Source organism: Vanessa cardui, chromosome 18 (assembly GCF_905220365.1).
Source record: "Vanessa cardui chromosome 18, ilVanCard2.1, whole genome shotgun sequence".
Classification (NCBI taxonomy): domain Eukaryota; kingdom Metazoa; phylum Arthropoda; class Insecta; order Lepidoptera; family Nymphalidae; genus Vanessa; species Vanessa cardui.
This window is the reverse complement of record NC_061140.1, coordinates 10,893,652-10,913,801: the sequence shown is the minus strand read 5'-3', so window position 1 is coordinate 10,913,801 and position 20,150 is coordinate 10,893,652.

Genomic DNA, 20,150 nt, shown 5'->3' with positions numbered 1-20,150 from the left:
TGACCCATCCATTGGTTATACAATAATACTGAGTAATATTTTTTAGCAGTAGAATATTTGATGATTAGTAGGGACCTATGAGATGGCCCAGTGGTTAGAACGCCTGCATCTTAACCAATGATTGCGATTTCAGACCTAGGCAAGCACCACTAAATATATGTGCTTAATTTGTGTTTATAAATCATCTCGTGTTCAGCGGTGAAGGAAAACATCACGAGGAAACCTGCATGTGTCTAATTTCATCGAAATTCTGCCACATGTGCATTCTAAAAACCCGCATTGGAACAGCGTGGTGGAATAAGTTCCAAGCCCTCTCCTTAATGGAAGAGGAGGCCTTATCCCAGCAGTGGGAAATTTACAGGCTGTTTTACAACTTTAGGGACCTACCCAGACGCCTACCTACCAAAGATCTACCAAGGACTTCGGGATCTATTTGTATCTATCCAAAAGACAGTAGGCAGCCGACTGCCATACATAGAAATATGTACTTTAAATCTTTATACTCTGATTTGTTCAGTGTATACCAACGGTTCCGTATATTTTTGACAGACAAGATATTACTTTAATATTGATTGATCCAGGGGAAGATAATGATCGTATTTTAGCCATTAATTTTAAGCCATATTATATAATCCGATTACGCTATCCAGTGTATTAAGTACACAATGCTAATGTGTATGGAACACTGACATAATAATTAAGTAGTGTTATTGGGATTGCACTTGACATAATATGACAACTAATTATATAGTTAATTAGATAGTATGCGCGTTATGTCATAACACAACACGTAACAGTGAATATTGACTATTAGTATCAATACAGGTTTATATTTGGACGAGTAGGCGCCCGCAACTTCATTCATGTTTGAGGGTTTTGGTGTCATTTGTTAGGCAAAAAAGTAGCCTATGTCCTTTCCTGGAGTTTCAGTTTGCTTCATACCAAATTTCATCAAACTCGGCTCAGCGGTTTGGTCGAGAAAGAGCGACACCCAGACAGAGTTACTTTCACATGTATAATATTAATATAGGTGAGGTTTGTTATATTTAAAATGGGAGTTTTATTTGCGAAGTCCTAAGACTGCCTTAAAATCGACAGTGAAATTCATGATGAAATGAGGTTACTTGCTATTTACTTTTTTGCACCTGCACATAATTGTGAAATATTATGCAGTTGATAATTTCAACATAACAAAGTCAAAATAATCTTTTTTCAAATAGGTTCATACAGACACTTTTAAATTGTCATGTTTATTAAGATATTCTTCCTAGAAATCGACTCATGCGTGTACTTAGCAATTATTAAAATACATGCTGTAATTCAAATTAATATTTTTGAAGATATTGCAGATTTAAAATGCAGGGACAATGCAGTTGTTTGTATTGTCTAGTGACGAAAAGCTATTTTACTTTGTTTATCATTACATTCTTTCTTCTTTCTTTGTTTATCAATATTTCACCGAAGCGGGGCGGGTCGCTAGTATATAATAAATTTAGACACAGATACACATAGAATAAAAATACCGTATTTCTTAAATGATTTTCACCAAACCCACTGGTCCAAATTACAAAATTTTTATATCAATATTATTTTAGGACAATCTATTATGATATAATATAATAATTATAATTCCAAATGTATTTTTGTGCTCTTGAAATTTTTTTATTCTTTATGTTTGATTCCTGGATTTAATACTAATTTGAATATTTATTCGAAATTACCATTTTTTATACATTATGTGGTAATGGATATGACACTACTTATGGTAAGTGGTAGTGGAGTTTAAACGCAAAACGGCTAGTTAGGAAGAATATGCACTAGTCTCCTTTACGTTGTGGACCAGCCAGATGTATCGTTTAAAGAAGCTCAGGCTAACTTGGGAAACCTCAGTCTCTCGCTTTGTGGAGAAGGTTTGGATTCACTGCATGCTAATTTGAGGCAATCAATTCGTAATTGTATTTTTACTCAAACAGACATAAAATTCATTTTTTAGGATAAAAGAAAGTTCAATTTACTTTCGAATGTATTATTTAAATTGTAAATTTTTGAGAACATGCATTTCTAACAAATAATTTACCAAATGTTTAATTCCGAATTTTCTATACATTTGATTAAAAAAACTATTTTTTTTACTGTGTTTTTGTAATTAGTAAATATTTCATTTATAATCTCTTTAAAAGGTCTCACGAAAACGACTATCAATCGGATCAATTTTTAAAATATTTAAAATATTTTTTCTTTAATTAGCTATGGCAAACGATCATTTTATTTTTTAACCCCCGACGCAAAAACGACGGGGTGTTATAAGTTTGACGTGTCTGTGTGTGTGTGTGTGTGTCTGTCTGTACCACTCTAGCCGCCGAACGGATGGACCGATTTTGATTTAGTTTTTTTTGTTTGACAGTAGAAAATGTCGAGAGTGTTTTTACGTAAGTTTGATGAAAATTGTTCCAAGATGGCCGCCGCCACAAAATGACAGATTAGATATTTTTTTTAAACTCCATCAATATGGGTATCAAATGAAAGGGCTTGACTAGTAGAATACTATTAGATATGACAAATTTAAAATACAAGATGGCTGCTTCTACAAAATGGCGCTTTACATTTTTTTATTACAACTTGATCAATATGGGTATCAAATGAAAGGGCTTGACTAGTGAAATACTATTAGGTATGAAAAATTTAAAATCCAAGATGGCTGCCTCTACAAAATGGCGCTTTATGGATATATTGATATCATTTGATATCCATATCCATATCCATCCATTTAGACTTATAGCGAAACTATAAGCATAAGAGGGGTGTTATAAGTTTGACGTGTCTGTCTGTCTGTGTGTCTGTCTGTCTGTGGCATCATAGCTCCCGAACGAATGAACCGATTTCAATTTAGTTTTTTTGTATTATAGGTGTTTTACGGGCGAGTGTTCTTAGACATGTTTGATGAAAATCGGTTTAGCCGTTTAAAAGTTATGGGGGGTTAAAGTGGGGAAGAAAAACCGAATGTCTGCAAATATGCTCAATTGGGGTAACAAATGAAATGTTATGACTTGTACATCACAAAAAACATTAATTAATAATTAAATAAAATTATTAGATAAAAAAAATAATTAAGAAACAAAAAAAATTAATTAGTAACTAAAATAAAAAAGAACAAGATTGACCTTAAAATGTAATCTTAACTTATATGTTTTAAATCAACAAGAACCAACGTATTTACAACTTAACCAGAGATATTATAGAGATGCTTACCTTTAAAAAGTATAAAATAAAAAATAAATTAAAAATTTCAGAAACCCCCGCCACAAAAAACATAAGCTACCTTTAAAAAGTAAAAAATAATAAAAGAAAATTAATCCTAAAGTACCTATATGCATAAGTATGAATTAATATTAAAAAAAAAAAAATTCGCGTTGGGGGACCGAGCGCTATTGTACAAAATAATATTAAGTGTTATATAAAATATGAGATACGTAAGCATGTGACACTAATTAATTAGGTGCGGTCCCCCAACGCGAAGTTTTTTTTTTTAATATTAATACATACTTATGCATATAGGTACTTTAGGATTAATTTTCTTTTATTATTTTTTACTTTTTAAAGGTAGCTTATGTTTTTTGTGGCGGGGGTTTCTGAAATTTTTAATTTATTTTTTATATTGGCATTTATAACATAACATTAATGAGTATCAATGACTTAAATGTTATGTTTTAAAAATTAAATCAGACTTAAAATGATTAAAAAAAAATTGGTTTAAATGTAATTTTAATACTTGTTGGTGTCAAGTATAAGACGCTTTGCCCTAACTAGACGTCGTTATACGTTTTACAGTGGAGGGTAATGGCGCGCTGAGGGGTCGCTAATTGGAGCTATTCAATGAAACTGTTTCGAGTTAGCTCACACGCGGTACGAGACTGCCATGTCTGTTATTATTGACGAGACGTAGGCTTTAGAAAGTTTTTCGGCATTCTTAACAATTTGCAGGAAACGTATGTAAGAGAAAACGCTCTTTAGCATTTTAAAAGAATAATGATAATGTTATGTATTGCACTTTGTGGTTATGTCGTGGTGCAAAAGATCAAATTAACAGCCTGTAAATTTGCCACTGCTGAGCTAAGGCCTCCTCTCCCGTTGAGGAGAGGGTTTGGAACATATTCCACCGCGCTGTTCAAATGCGGGTTGGTGGAATACCTCACTATGTTTTCCTTCACCGTCAAGCACATGTTGAATTATAAACACAAATTAAGCACATGAGTATTCAGTGGTGCCTGCCTGTGCACGCGGTCTAACCACTGAGCCATCTCTGATCTCGGAACGCGTTTATTTTAACCGATGATGTTCAAACCCAAGCAAGCACCTCTGAATTTTCATGTGCTATGTAATTATTGTTTATGATTCATCTTGTGATCGCCGGTGAAGAAAAACATCATGAAAAATTCTACCATATCCACCAAGTGAATCCATCAAGACGTATTAGACTGGCAAGATGGAATATGCTCCTAACCTATTTCTTTTCTTCTTAGAAAGGGAGATGAATTCTTAGCCTATCAGCGGGAAATTAACAGGTTGTACAATGTGTGTCTGTGTTCTTTACGTTGATAGGCTGCACTATTTAGTAATGTGCGCTAATTTTTTTGTTAGAGTGAGTCAGTTTTTACATATACATATAGCTTAGCGTCGTGATGCCAGGAAGAAAAGAAGAAGGTACCGCTTGTTTTCAGTGATTATCCCGGAGTACTCACGAGGTGAATCCTTCATACCCAATATAGAGGCGTTTTTCCAGCGAGTTAAAAATAAAGCAGATCACGTCTTAGTTTCCAGGCCCGCATTAGCGATGCAATGAATGCATAATAATTCAGACAGCGTACATAATATTACCTACAATGAAATGAGCCGTTTGTCAGTCTACTGAAACATAATACTAATTTATAATATGTCAAATTTCTGTCCGTCTGTTTGTCTCTCTTTCACGACCAGAGCAAGTAAACTGGAACACCAAAAAGGACAAAGGCTACTTTTTTGTCTGACACATGACAACCAATAACTACAAACCTAATAACCCTGAAACTAAACAACAACCAACAACCGACAACTAGTATATATTTATAATTATATTTTGGTATGATAACAATCACCTCTAACGTAGTCAGAGCCATTCAAAAGCCTTCACAATCCTCATGTATACCTGGGAATGGAGGCCCCAGACGTGCCAGACACTTGATGGCTAAAAACGCCATTAGTCGGCTCTTAAATCAATTATTTAATAATGTGATCTAGTATATTATATACATGTATAATGATAGTGAGATGTCTAAATGTACATATAATCTAAGTGAGAATTTATAATGACTTAATTTACGCAAGGATAATATCGAACAAGAGAATTTCATTAGCAAAATGCTAATTACCAATTTGGCCGCCAGGTGGCGCCGGCTCTTTACACAATTTAAAATTAACAAGCCGAAATATCTGCGAAGAGTTCGGGCTTAATCTTTTGCTTTTGTAACAATGTCATCTAAAGTTTTACCTGAGATATCTTTGAAATTTCGAAACGTTTGCTTTCAGTGTAACTTTGTTTAACATATTTATTTAACTTTACCGCTTCATATGTTAATATACATTTAATATGATAAGCTACAAATAAAAACAGTGAAATATTAAATGACGTAAATTTCGAAAATCAAAATTAAAATTCAAGTAGGCTTTTACAAACACTTTTAAACCGTCATTTATGAACAATATTAAATGAAGCTACCACGTGTTAAGGATTTCGTACATTTTATTTAAAATACATGTTTATGTATTACTATACTATTCAATGAGCATTTTAAAGTCACTGACCACTTTACTGGATGACGCCGACAAATGTGATTAAATCTACCCATAGATTCTGACATTGTGATAATATATATATTATTTATTATATATATTATTTTTATATATATTATTTATTATATATATCATGAAATCACCACCAACCTCAAAAATTAAGATATTATTTCCCTTCGTAGTTACACTGGCTCAATCCTCAGAAAACCAACAAGTAGGAGTTACAAGGTGTGCTTTTTTAAATCTATGTTACTTTGTAGAGTTTTTAAATATTGCAATAATATAATATGTATTGTTCAATAAAAAAATATTGTTCCCACAAAAAATTTATCCAATTTATGGTTTATAAAATGGATATTTATGTAACTCTTTAAAGATTTTTCATGTAATTAAATCTTTTATTTAATAAGTAGGCGAATGGCCACCACCCATAAATCGAGCTGTTTGAAATATAAACCATTCCTTACAATGCGCCGCCGATCATGGGAACTGAGATGTTATGTCCCTTGTGCCTATAGTTACTGGCTTTTGCATCTTATAAACTGGAACACAACAATAATAAGCATGTTAATACCTGACGAACCTTACCAAAAAGTCAACAAATTAAAATACAAATTTAAAACATTGTATAGTACGACACAAATTAGATGTAGCATCGGAAAATGCAATGGAATGAAAATAAAACCGTTTACGGTCGATTTACACAACCAATAGAAATAGCTCCCTATCGCACCGTTCGACGCTATTCGTCGCTATAGATTTACACGTCAGAGAAAGCAAGTGCATGTAAATCGACGCGTCAAATTGGCGAATATATTAGGTCATATAATATTGCAAGTTATTACCTTTGTGTAAAGATCATATTCGCATGAGAAATAAATATTGATAATTTGGGATAGCGTATTTAATTCGGATGAGATCGGTTTTACGAATTTTGCCGATGCGACATCTAAGTTGTGTCGTACTATACGTTATAAGACACCGTTCAAAAATCCATTAAATAATCTCAACGAGTGTAAAAGAAACAAATGATTATTTAAATTAACAAATCTAATTGGAAAACTTCAGTGATACTTTATACTTTAATCCAGAGATTCTCTTAAGAAAATAGTATCTAATTTAAAATTGGAACGAGCACTTAACGTCGTTTTTTTTCAAAGACGTTTCGTCGATTCGACTAAACCTTTTAAATTTGACCAAGAATATAATCATTTAAAGAGTTTTTCTCTCATGGAATACTGGAATCTTTTTCGAATTAATTTCTAATCTGTGTTGTATATATGTTGAGCCGAGGTGGCCCAGTGGTTAGAACGCGTGCATCTTAACCGATGATTGCAGGTTCAAACCCAGGAAAGTACCACTGAATATGCATGTGCTTAATTTGTGTTTATAATTCATCTCGTGCTCGGTGGTGAAGGAAAACATCGTGAGGAAACCTGCATGTGTTTAATTTTTAATATAATTTAATAATTCTGCCACATGTGTATTCCACCAACCTGCATTGGAACAGCGTTTTGGAATATGTTCCAAAACTTCTCCTCAAAGGGAGAGAAGCCCAGCAATGGGACGTATACAAGTTGTTGTTGTTGTTGTATATATACGGTAAATATTATTAATTACGATTAGTATGAATTCTGTCACCATATCTTGTCTGAACAAAGATGTGGTTACCTGAAATATTCCGTCTTTTTTAATGGGATAAGTAAGTTGAGAGGCCACCTGATGGTAAGTAGTCACCACTGCCTATTGATATCAACGCCCTAAAAAGTTTTAACCATTCGTTTCAACATCAATTCGCCTTATTTACCTTAGGACATAAGAAACCTCCCTTGTGCCTGTAGTGGCTCATCTTTGTCTCGTGTTATCTTTTCAAGCCGGAATACAATAATTTAAGTATCGATGCCACCAAGGTGAGCTTGCTCGAATCCTTACCGCTAAGTAAACACACGTCACGGTGTGCAAATAAAGCTGATAATTAAAATTAAGTTTGAATATTTACCTATCCCCATTATTGTCATCATTATCATTACATAGTATAAAACAGAGTCGTAAGTGACTCTGTCTTATACTATGTTGTCTATCCCTGTGTATATTTAGATCTTTAAAATCAAGCAACGGATATTGATACGGTTTTTTAATAGATGGAATGATTCAAGAGGAAGGTTTTTGTATATAATACATGGACATTATACTAATGAAATACTGATCATTTTAGAAAACGCATAGTGTTTTGTATTGCCTAATGATAATGATAACGACGTTATAAGACAGGTTTGTAGTATGTTTAGTTTCGAAATAGTACCCGAGCGAAACTGCGGCGGGTCACTAGTAATTTATAAATGAATAAAAAAAAATAATTAAACAACGAAAAACTTGTTTCCAATAAAAGTAATCAGTAAAATTTAGTTATCAGTCATTTATAAGACGACCTCTGTATACTTATAGATGAATGTATACAGTGTCTTCGGTGTAAACGCCCGTTAACTAATACCTGATGACAGGGGTTCGCTACGGCTTAGACTCTTGTCATCGCCTTCGTCAAAAGCTGTCAGCTTAAACAAGGGATTATAGAGTTTTAAATTTATGAATTCGTAAAATTTGTTTAAGTAGATATATCTTTAATATATTGATATTATTTATACTTGCTTTGTCCGCGACTTCGTGGCTCACAGTACTGGACAATATTTTGAACATTGCTGCATGACTCTATCATTATTTTTGTTAAACAAAAAATGTTACTTTGATATAACAAAGGCATTAATTTTCGCAATTACACATTGAAATAAAACTAGCTATAACGGATTTGAATCGCGTATATTAATTATTTTTAACATCCCGACGAGTCTGCGAACATGCTCTGGATAAACCTAACCATTTTATTCGATTTCATAAACCACAGATCCTCGCTAGAGAACACAGATTCATTCCTAGAATGATACGCGAGGCTATTGAAATTCAAAAACATCCGAACTTGAATAGAGAAGATGGTTGGAGACTTTCTAACACCTGGGACCCACTTATTAAAAATTTAAAATCCCAAATCCAACAGACTGCAAGACCTAAAGACACAGTTAGTGCCTTCTGCGTGCAACCGGAACGTTACTCAAGATACCAATTTAGAAATCGTTGACGGTAGTTGTTAATAATATTTCTTTTGTTCTTCAAATAGACAAATGTCACCTTAGTCTACCCGTGACCACGAACGCTGTAAAGTGCTCGAAACGTCGGGATGTTAAAAATAATTAATATACGCGATTCAAATCCGTTATAGCTAGTAGTAGTAGTAGTTTTATTTCAAGGCATTTAGTGTAAAGCGGTTATTTAAATATAACAAACAGACACTCCAATTTTATTATTAGTATTAATTACATAACATATATATAAATCTAAAATATATATATAACAAAATAATTAATGGCATTATTTTATATGTAAAATTATATACTCCAAATAAATTATGTATTATTATTAACGATAAGACTTGCCAAGGTGGTGGAATTTATTTATAAAAAATATGACTCCTTAACTGCAATACCATTAGAACCTATCTATGTATATAATAAAAATTGGAGTGTCTGTTTGTAACATCAAAATAACCGCTTTTTACTTCATGCATATACATATATGTATACACGAAACATATACCAAAATAACATTATTTACAATTTTTGTCCGTCTGTTTGTTCCAGCTAATCTCTGGAACGGCCGGACCGATTTTGACGGGACTTTCACTGGCAGATAACTTATATATTATAATATACTAGTAACTTAGGCTACAATATTTTTTTTTTGTTAAATTCAAACGCGTACAATGTCGGGCACAGCTTGTCTATACCAAAATCTTACAACGATGAGTTGAAGTGTTTGTGGACTGGAGCATTCTATAGCAGTACAGTAAACAGTATTAAAATACAATTTGAACTTATTTTTAATGAACCATTTTAATAATTACTCTATTGGGTACCCTGAACTTACCCTTATATTCTAAAGATGGGCTTAATGGTAGGTTGGAAGTAATACAATTCACTGCTTAATTATACTAAATTGAAAATTTTCTTTGGTAATTGGGTTTTATACTTATACATATATATTTAGTTGCGTACCATAAAATACAATTGATAACGATTCCTTAAAGCACAACTCAGAAGGAATAAAAAAATAATAAACCTGAGTCTGAAGAAGATCAAAAGTATCTTTATTTTTGATATTAGCACGTTCTCTTAGATTCAATATCTCTTTTTTTATCGACGACGACGAGCATATGGGCCACTTAATGGTAAGTGGTCACCATCACCCATAGACAATGACGCTGTAAGATATATTACAGTTCCTTACATCGTCAATGTGCCAACATATACCGAAATAACATTGTTTACAATTTTTGTCTGTCTGTTTGTTCCAGCTAATCTGTGGAACGGCCGGACCGAATCGTGACGTCATCGTTCTCATTCAAATGTTCGAAATGTCGAAATTTGATTGAAATATAATCGGGACCATCCATCCATATGATCATCCGTTATACGCTGCTGCTACCATTTACTTGGTGGTAGGGCTTTGTGCAAACTCCGTTACCGCTACACACAGAACTGTAAGATATATTACAGTTCCTTACATCGTCAATGTGCCAACATTGGGAACTAAGATGTCATGTCCCTTGTGCCTGTAGTTACACAGACTCACTCACCCTTCAAACCGGAACACAACAATACTGTTTTTTGGCAACTGATGAGTGGGTGGTACTAATCAGACGGGCTTGCACAAAGCCCTACCACCACACACAATTCAGAAGAAGAAGATCCTGTGCTTCGTATTGTACATAAATAAGGAGAGGTTTTTTTCGGTTTAACGAGAAGAAAATGCCTTTACGCATGCCACGCGTTTGAGGGACCAGGATGGGTATGTCGGACTCAACCGGGGCCATTAGGGACTTTTGCGCGGTATATCTCCCGCCATTCTTAGCCATGGCCGACGAGCAAGCTCAATCCAGCCCCGGTGCCCAGGGTGCACCACGAGGAGGTTACTGCTATGCACCGCTTGTAATGTCCTACTGAATTACTAAGCCTATATACATGAAACGTATACAATACAGTTTCGGGGAAAAGATAGTATACAATTTGGCAAAACGAAATTATTAATTTAGTCTTTTCACGCACTAAGCGTGAGTATCACATTATTGTTTTGTGCAAATTGTATATCGGCCAATTTCATATTTAAAGTCGATACGTCTCACGAAATGTATTCTTGCTTAAATATCCGGATTGTTTGTACATTGGTCGCCGTTATACCCGGAGGGCGTAAACTAGTAAATAAGTAGGCATTCCCGATTTACGAGAGCTGGGCGAGCGCCAAATATCTGTTCCAGTCTAGGGTAGCGCTGTTACTGTCTTCGGCTTAAAATACTAAAACCATATTTCAATGAGAAGAATTGAGTATTAAACTTACATGACGTATTATTTCTTTCAAACAATATGTTATTTATGACGTTACACGTGTATAAAATACATATATAAATAATGACAAATCCTATACATTTTCAACCGACTTCAAAAAGAAGGAGGTTATCAATTCGTCTGTATTATTTTTTTTATGTTTGTTACCTTATAACTTTTTACTTGGTGAACCGATTTTGACAATTTTTACTTTTATTTGAAAGCTTGTGCTTCCCGTGTGTTCACAATTATTTTTATTATTTTTTAGTGCATATTCATTTGTTTTAAAATAGTGTTTTGTTTGAAATCGGTTTTCTTTTTATTAATATTTTTATTTATTACATTAAGTAATAGTTACTTAATATTGGAAATTACTTCTTTTCAAGTACCGAATTTCAAAAGGTTCTCAATTCGATTGTATTTCTTTATGTGTTTGTTGTCATAGGGCTCCGTCTCTTATGGACCGATTTTCAAGTATATTTATCATTAAAAAGGCACGATATATATATATATTTGTATACGATTAAATTATTTTCTCAGAGTATTGAAGTAGATAGTAAAATGGTCATAACGGTATTCGTAAGCGATCCCGTGGAGCCCGCCGAAAGACCGCGAGGGTACCGCTGGTTATTTAGTGGGTAAGCCCGTTGGACCTTGGCGCACTCGATGTCCAGGGAACCGGGGAATTCCACACCCCTCCACTTTCCACCACGATGGGAAAGCGTGTAATGCGTTTTTCCAGCAAGAAAAAAAGGTAGTAAAACGATACGTCAAATTTACAAATTAACTTAAATCAAAACTCTTTTATATCTATCGTTTGTTGTATATGTTTTAAATATTTATTTTCGACATCATAGAAATATACAAACTGTTCGAAATTTTAAAGGATCGTTATATTGAAATTAACGAATAGGGTCTTAAATTTTAATTATAAATAGCAGACAAAGAAAATTAGTGTTAATCATTTTGTACCAAGATAGGTCTTGACCTTGAAACTTATAAACGTAGCCTTTGAAACCAATATGATCCTTTGGTTGTAATAATGGAGTGCTGTAGTTTCCACTTGTAAGTTTGGGCACTTGTGACTCGAGAAACGCCTGAACTCCTTCAAAAGCCCACTCCAGTACGTCCCTTGATATAGAAATGTTCAGAGTTCAAGTTTGATTTGCACAAGTATGTCCGAAAAGTATTCGAAACTTTAATTGATACTCGACTCTTGATAACCTTCAAAAAGTTTCTTAATATTAAAAAGCAAATATTGTGTCGAGAGATTTCGTATATTTAATCTTGATTACATTTAAAAAACGAATTTATTTTTTTTAGAATGTTTTAAAATTTGGACGAATTAATTATATTGGAATTTTAAATGTATGTGTATATATAAAATTAAAATGCGTTGCTAAAAATATAAATGCAAGCGGAATATTAAAAATAGAAGGGGACGGTTTTAATGAGAAAAGAAAGAAAAAAACACACACTTCAGTCGGTAACAAAGGCAATTATACCGAACTGAGCTCGAACTATTCTAACGAGATTATGAACGAACGCCGTTTACATTGCGATAACTCGGTATCTTTCTTTTTATATAATTTGTCGAATAGTCATTTGTCATAAGTATGACATTGCAACTCGAAATAATCAACCTTGTCAACGGACAAAGTTAAAAGTGGAGTAGAAGTCTTCTAGTGATAAGACTTGTAGGTACCCCAAAAGCATCTAAATTTTTCTCTTCATTTTCAATTAATAATAATAATATCTCACTGTTATATTTTAGGTTTCAGACTAATCGAGTAGATAGTTGGTTTTATTGTAATGAACAGGTATGTTTAAAAATTGCTCAATCTACTTTTCCAGAACAATTTTAAAGGTAATGTGAGTCAACTGCTGCAGTGCGATTCTGTTACGTGTGTGAGTGTGTGAGACGAGATTGCCTAGTGCTTACACCATCAATCGGGTTCAATACCAGGCAAGCACCACTGAATTTTCATGTGCTTTATTTATGTTCATAATTCATCTCTTCAACGACGAGGGTGAAGGAAAACACCGCATTGGAACATCGTGATGGAATATACGCTTAGCCTTCTCATCAAAGGAAGGTGCCCAAGCCTAGTAGTGGGAAATAAGTTAATAAATTAATATGTACATGTTGTATGTTGATTATGTTCGAATTCATTTAGTAACAAATCACGATTATCCAACATGTATAGGAAAAAGGGGTATTTGAGATAAGACACGAACATTTGCCTCGTTTGAAAACTTCAGCTTTTAATTAAGAACTATACATTTATACTTATAGATCAGTAACTTGACTCGACTATAGTCTGCTAGCCCAAAATATTCAGTTTTGCAAAAATCTTCTACGATATTATATACATAGTAATAGCTAAAGTTAAATTATCTTTGAACAATTAGGAAAATCCAATACCATCAATTGTGCGACAAGAAATAAATTTAAACTTATCGGAGTAAATTGCGATTATATCAAGTATAAACCGAGCTTAAATCAGATTTTCAATATAAAATCGGATTCGTTTACATAGAACCGATTCGTTGTATATTACCTTTTAAAATAAACTATTATGATATGTTTAACAGTGAATATTCCTAGCTGAGATGGTCCAGTGGTTAGAACGCATCTTAAGATGATTGCGGGTTCAAACCCGTTCAAGCACCACTATATACATGTGCTTAATTTGTGTTATAATTCATCTCGTGCTCGGCGGTGAAGGAAAACATCGTGGGGAAATCTGCATGTGTCTACTTTCAACGAAATTCAGCCACATGTGCATTCCACCAACCCATTGGAACAGCGTGGTGGCGTATGTTCCAAACCCTCTCCTTAATGGAAGAGCAGGCCTTATCCCAGCAGTGGGAAATTTAAAGGCTGTTATTTTACTTTATTTTACTAATCCTAGCTGACAATAATCTTTCACCCGTAGATACAAACAATGTAGTAGAGATATCAGCCAATTTCATACACCAACAATGATCTATGTACTAAGGGTTTTGAGATCTTATATTATACCTATCTATGTCTTTTATAAAACTAGGTTACTCATCCTTAAAGATAAAAAAATACTTATTTAGTACGCTATATACGTATGAAATATTAAAACATGTTACATCACAAAATGTCTCCTTAAGGGTTGACAAGGAAATCTCATTAACATTATCAAAGATGCTTACAATATTCTTATAAAAGTCTCGTACGTTCACTTATATGAAAAAATCTACACAACATACAAAATATACTGTATTCACGTCATAGAGTCGTTTTTAAAAAAAAGTGTATTTTCTTTTTTTCACTTTTGTTGTTGTAGCAAGTAATAGTTTCAATAGCATGTAGTGTTTGCTTTTAAATAATTTTACATAACCTATGTATGCATATCATCTAATTGTATATTTATGTTAGAATGACAAATGTAAAAATCGCTAGCAAAACGCAATAAATAAATAAATAAAAACTCTTGAATCTTCTCTTCACGAGATAAATTTGAAATTATTTTCTGATAATTCTTGAGTGTTTTCTTTTCCATAATAATTACAATTAAATAGAAATGAATAAATACTACCTGCAAGCTCTTTTCGTGTCAACGTATTTCTAATACAGATTAATATATCAACTATTTAATTAACTTTTTTTTTTAATATAAAACTTGTGAGAATACTTTTAAACGAGACAAATTTAAAACGCAATTGAAAAAAATGTGTACAAAAACTATAAAGACTCTTTTAAATACGATTTGTAAACGGCGTTTGATATTAATATCCTGAAACTAACAGCTATGTTAGATCTGCAAGCCGTTTCAAGTATTTAATTAAACTGCTCATTCAGTAGTAAAATTAACATCGATGATAGTGAACATGACATAGTTTTAGAAGTAATTGCTCACTCAAAATGTCAGGATTAAATTCCACTCATGGACCTTGACTTTCTAATAATTATATAGCTCGATGAGGGAATATGGACTCTTTAATATAATATATTAGGTATATTAGATTTGTTAAGGTTTGGTTTAGTAAAAGTAAACTAAAGTAACAGCCTGTAAATTTCCCAATGCTGGGATTAGCCCTCCTTTTCCATTAAGAAGAGAGCTTGGAACATATTCTAGCACGCTGTTCCAATGCGAGTCGGTAGAATGCACATTTGGCAGAATTTCGATGAAATTAAACACATGCAGGTTTTATCACGATGTTTTTCTTGACCGCCGAGCACGAGATGAATTATATACACAAATTAAGCACATATATATAGTAGTCCTTGCCTCGATTTGAACCCGCAATCATTAGTTAAGATGCACGCGTTCTAACTCTTGGGCCATCTCAGTTCTGTTTGTTTAGTGTTTAACTTAGTACTCACGAATAATCATTCTATTTTCAAACAAATAAGAGAATTTGTTCCACTATGCTCTGGTTTGAAGGGAGAGTGAGCCAATACAGACTTATGGGAAATACAAGGCGATGACATTGATGATTGCTTTGAAGAAGCTATCATTAATAAAGATGTATGTAGAAGGATTAGCTCTGACAAATGATGTGCCTAAAAATTTCCACTCCCTGCAGTATCGTGATGGGGTTACACGTTCTCTTTAAGATGATGTTTTTGATCGGTTTTATTTTTATTTTATTTTAAGTTACACCCAAGGACTGTTGCCCGTGCCTTTTTTATAATTTAATATTTTTGTGACATATTTTGGCGTACAGAGATTTACAGTAGTTACTATTCTAACATTATCAGCTTATTAACTGCTGTTGATCGAAAAACAGTGAAGATCTGCTCCGACTCCGATATGTACATACTTTATATATATATATATATATATATATATATATATATATATATATATATATATATATATATATATATATATATATAGAATGCATGAGAATTGCAATTATAATTATTACGGTGTAATGTGATTATTGATGGTTATTTGTGTTGTAGACTAAATGTTTTTCTTTTGTGGTAGATTGATTGTTATTATAAATTAAAGATAATTGTTTTAGAGGTTAACTTACTTCCTACTTCTGGTTCTAAAAATATATATTATATTTTTTATATAACATATGTTCGTGGTGTGTGTTTTTGATCATTTTATGAACATTGACGTGCACTTATATAAAAGTTAAAATGTTATGCAGCTATGGATTTTACTTTAGCCACAATGGTATTACCACAATGGTAGAAATTTTCATTAGTGTCGAAGAAAACTTTTGCATCTATTATAGAATTGTTGGCGAAAATTTTATTAGTTTGATAAAGTTGCATACATTAAATACCTTGTTCATATTTCACTCGCTCACGTTTTAGTATAAGAAATCCTTACAGTAAAGTACAGTAACAGCTGGCAGTAGTAGCTCTCCCTTCGAGGAGAAGGTTTGGAGTTCATTCTACCACACTGCCCCAATGCGGGTTGGTGGAGACAAATGTGGCCGCAATTCGATGAAATTAGCCACATGCAGATTTCATCACGATGTTTTCCTTTACCGCCGAGCTTTACACATGAAAGTTGGCCATTTCATGTCATCCTTACTTATCTTAATAATTATGTCTATTTACATTAATATGTCACAGTGTAAAAATGACGTTATCTTTTATTAAAAAAATTAAGAAGAAGGAAAAGAGTCAATTGATAGATAGACAGATGATTGATAGATCTTTTAAATAAGATTAAACATTTTTTTATAAGTGGACAAAAACATTTCAAAACGAAGGTATCCTCTAAGTTTAAGGCAAAAATCTCTCATAGTTTTAGCTGCTGTTGCTGATTCCCATAATATCAATTAATAAGATATACGATTATTGAACTCATTTGACCTCAATTATAAGCGTGTTTTTTTATCAGCATGTCATGTCCAAAAGAAGAAAGTAGTACATCATTGTCTAATTAAACACCTCCCAAAACATTAATAACAAAACCCGTCAATAATATTCATCCATTGAACATACGAAGGGTAGATTAGAGGCAATGACTGAAGTACAAAAAATAAATAATCAGACCAGAGACAGTTTGTTTTACGATTTTTTATTACGACCCCTCTGTTAATTACGCTTAGCATTCCCTTTACATCGAACACAAAGGTTTGAGGGTCCTGGCGTTTAATAATTTATTCGACAGTGGTTATTAAGAGATGAATAGTTGATTGCGTTCAGCTGGTTTCGGATTATCTGGATTAAGTTTTAGTCCTGATAATAGAAATTACAAATATGAAAACAGTAACTAAATGGAGTGCTAGCTGATGTAAATGTATTTATGGTTTTAATTTAGAAACAGAAACTAAAAGGGGATTTTTTATTTGTGGTATAAGGCAAGACTGTCTGAGTAGGTATTAACCATTCGTTTTATATTTGGTTGGCAAGCTGCAATATTTAGTCTCATTGTATTCTGGTTTTTAAGGTAAGTCAGCCAGTGTCTGTCCTTAGAGGTGCTGTCTTTGATCCAGTGTAGGGCAAGATCCGCTGGATTACTGTAAAGCCATAGTGAAAAGAATTGCAATTTGAAAAAACTTAAGTCAGATTGGGCGTGATTAGCGAAGATCTGGTTATGTTCAGTAAATGAGAAAATTGTAAGCCGCCGCAAATAAATAAAACCAAGAATTAAAAAATGGATGAGTAGCTGTGAATCTATGGGATGTTGTAATATAAATAAAAAACTATCCGTGGAAAATAAAATCTAAGTATAAATTTGATCAACCTTAAAGTTGATATGGTTAATATTTGTGTTAACAGTGTTTACACAAATATAAACAGTTGTTAACAGTATTATCTAATGTGGCACTTATCTAAAAGTAATGTAGGGTCTAAATCATAATCTTAAATTCAACGCGATCTCATTATTTTACTTACTTTTAGTAATATTTAATTTATTCCTCAAAGGCCAGCAATGCACCTCCTAGCCCATTAGAAGAATTTCCAAATAAAGGGTATCTCCTAATTTGATCTCTGTTTGTATATGCACTTGTACATTATAATATGCACTTTGTAATTGACTGGTCTTAGTTGAGATAGCCCGAAATCACTTCGATCAACATCATTTTAATTAACTGCACTTAATTATTTATAGGTGCGTACAAACATGACCCTAATACAATTGTGGAATGGATTAATATAAAACATATATTTGATTATTTATATTCAATGTTTGTTAATCGATTACACAAAACTAAATAGAACACAATAGGAATTTTGACAATTTAATTAATTGATTAAATTGCAGCGCAAGTCAATTAATTATTCCACTAATGCCGGTTGCTCGTTTCACAGCGAAGTTCTATCCTTTCGCCTTAATTTGATTTGACGATTTACTACTATAATAATGACTTATTAAAAAATTCAGCCTATTTCAAAATTAGAAACAGCTCGTGAACTAAAAAGAAAATATAGATATACATATACTACTAGACCAATTTTAATGAAACATACACTGTTCTTTAAGTCGATTCGTGGACAAACATAAAAATTTACATGTATACAAACATACAGAAATTAAGCGTAAGTGCTTATAGAAGCCTTAATGGATCATCATACTCAAATATAGTGAAATTTTAACAATGTAACATAAATACAAGTCAAACTTACTTTTTTACAAGTCGGTTAAAAATACTAGGAAAATGAGTTGTTTTTGTAGTCTGGTGATAAAATAACTATGCTCTACCAACGCGTGTTAACAGTCAATTCGATCGGTATTACGTCAAATTCAGATTCACCCCTTCAGGCAATATTCTCTACGTAAAAAATATAAAAATATCATCGATGTCGGAAGGTATAGTCTGTCCGACTGTAGAATAAATTTTATTAATTTTTTTAAGTATAATGTAACTTATATAACTAATATAGTTAATGAATTTATCCTAAATTGCAAATAGCCAATTTTAATATAATTACAAATATTTGAATACAAATATATGTATATTAATATTATAAAATTATTTTGTCAAATTATACAGATCACGAAAGCACAACAGACCGTATCATAGTATTTGTATAGCGCCGCTGTAAAATTTCGTTTAATTACGTGAAACGACGAATGTTCCGTTAATGAGCGAAATTTTCCTACTTAACTTCGTGTAAGGCGTATACCATGCTTTAAAGTTTAAATGAAAACTGCCTTATACAACGCGTTATGTTTTTATAGCTTTTTTCCTTTTTACAAAAACGTGTTGATAAATATCTCATGTTTCATAATTTTTGTAAACAGTCATTTTCAATGGCCACATGAACAAATGCTTTTAATATCTGTGATATATTTTTCACATAATTTCATGATTTCGTCTCATCGAGAATGCAGATCATTATTTTTTAGACCAAAATCTAAACATACCGCAGAACGCTATCATGAAATGTCTAAGTGACTTACGATATTGAACATGATAACTATAGCTATTGTAGAAAAAGCTTACCAATCAATTTTCGGAATACGACTTTTGAATTAATTTCAAAAATATTAACATACTCGACCTAGCTCTGAAATTTTTTTATTAATATTTATTATCTTTTTCCTGTATTATTTTATGTGTTGAAATTTGTGAATGTAGTGTATATTTTTAATTGATATAAATAAATAGATACATTAATCAATATAGCGTCCAGAGAATGTGTAAGTTCCTTGAATTATATAACTGCTGAGGAAATATAGCTCAAAAATATTTACAGGAGTAAAATCTTTTTTTTTTGCTGGAAAAACGAATTACGCGTTTCCCCACATGTATTGCGGGGGGTGGGGGTATGTGGGGCTCGCCGGCGCTGAAGGCACCGGAACACCCACTAAAAAACCAGCGGTACCTATTCCGTTTCTTCGGGGGGCATCACGGGATCGCTTGCGCATTCTACCGTGACAGCAGTGAAACCTTAGTAAGCTATTATAAATGTAATTAAAATAAAATTTAACTTAATAT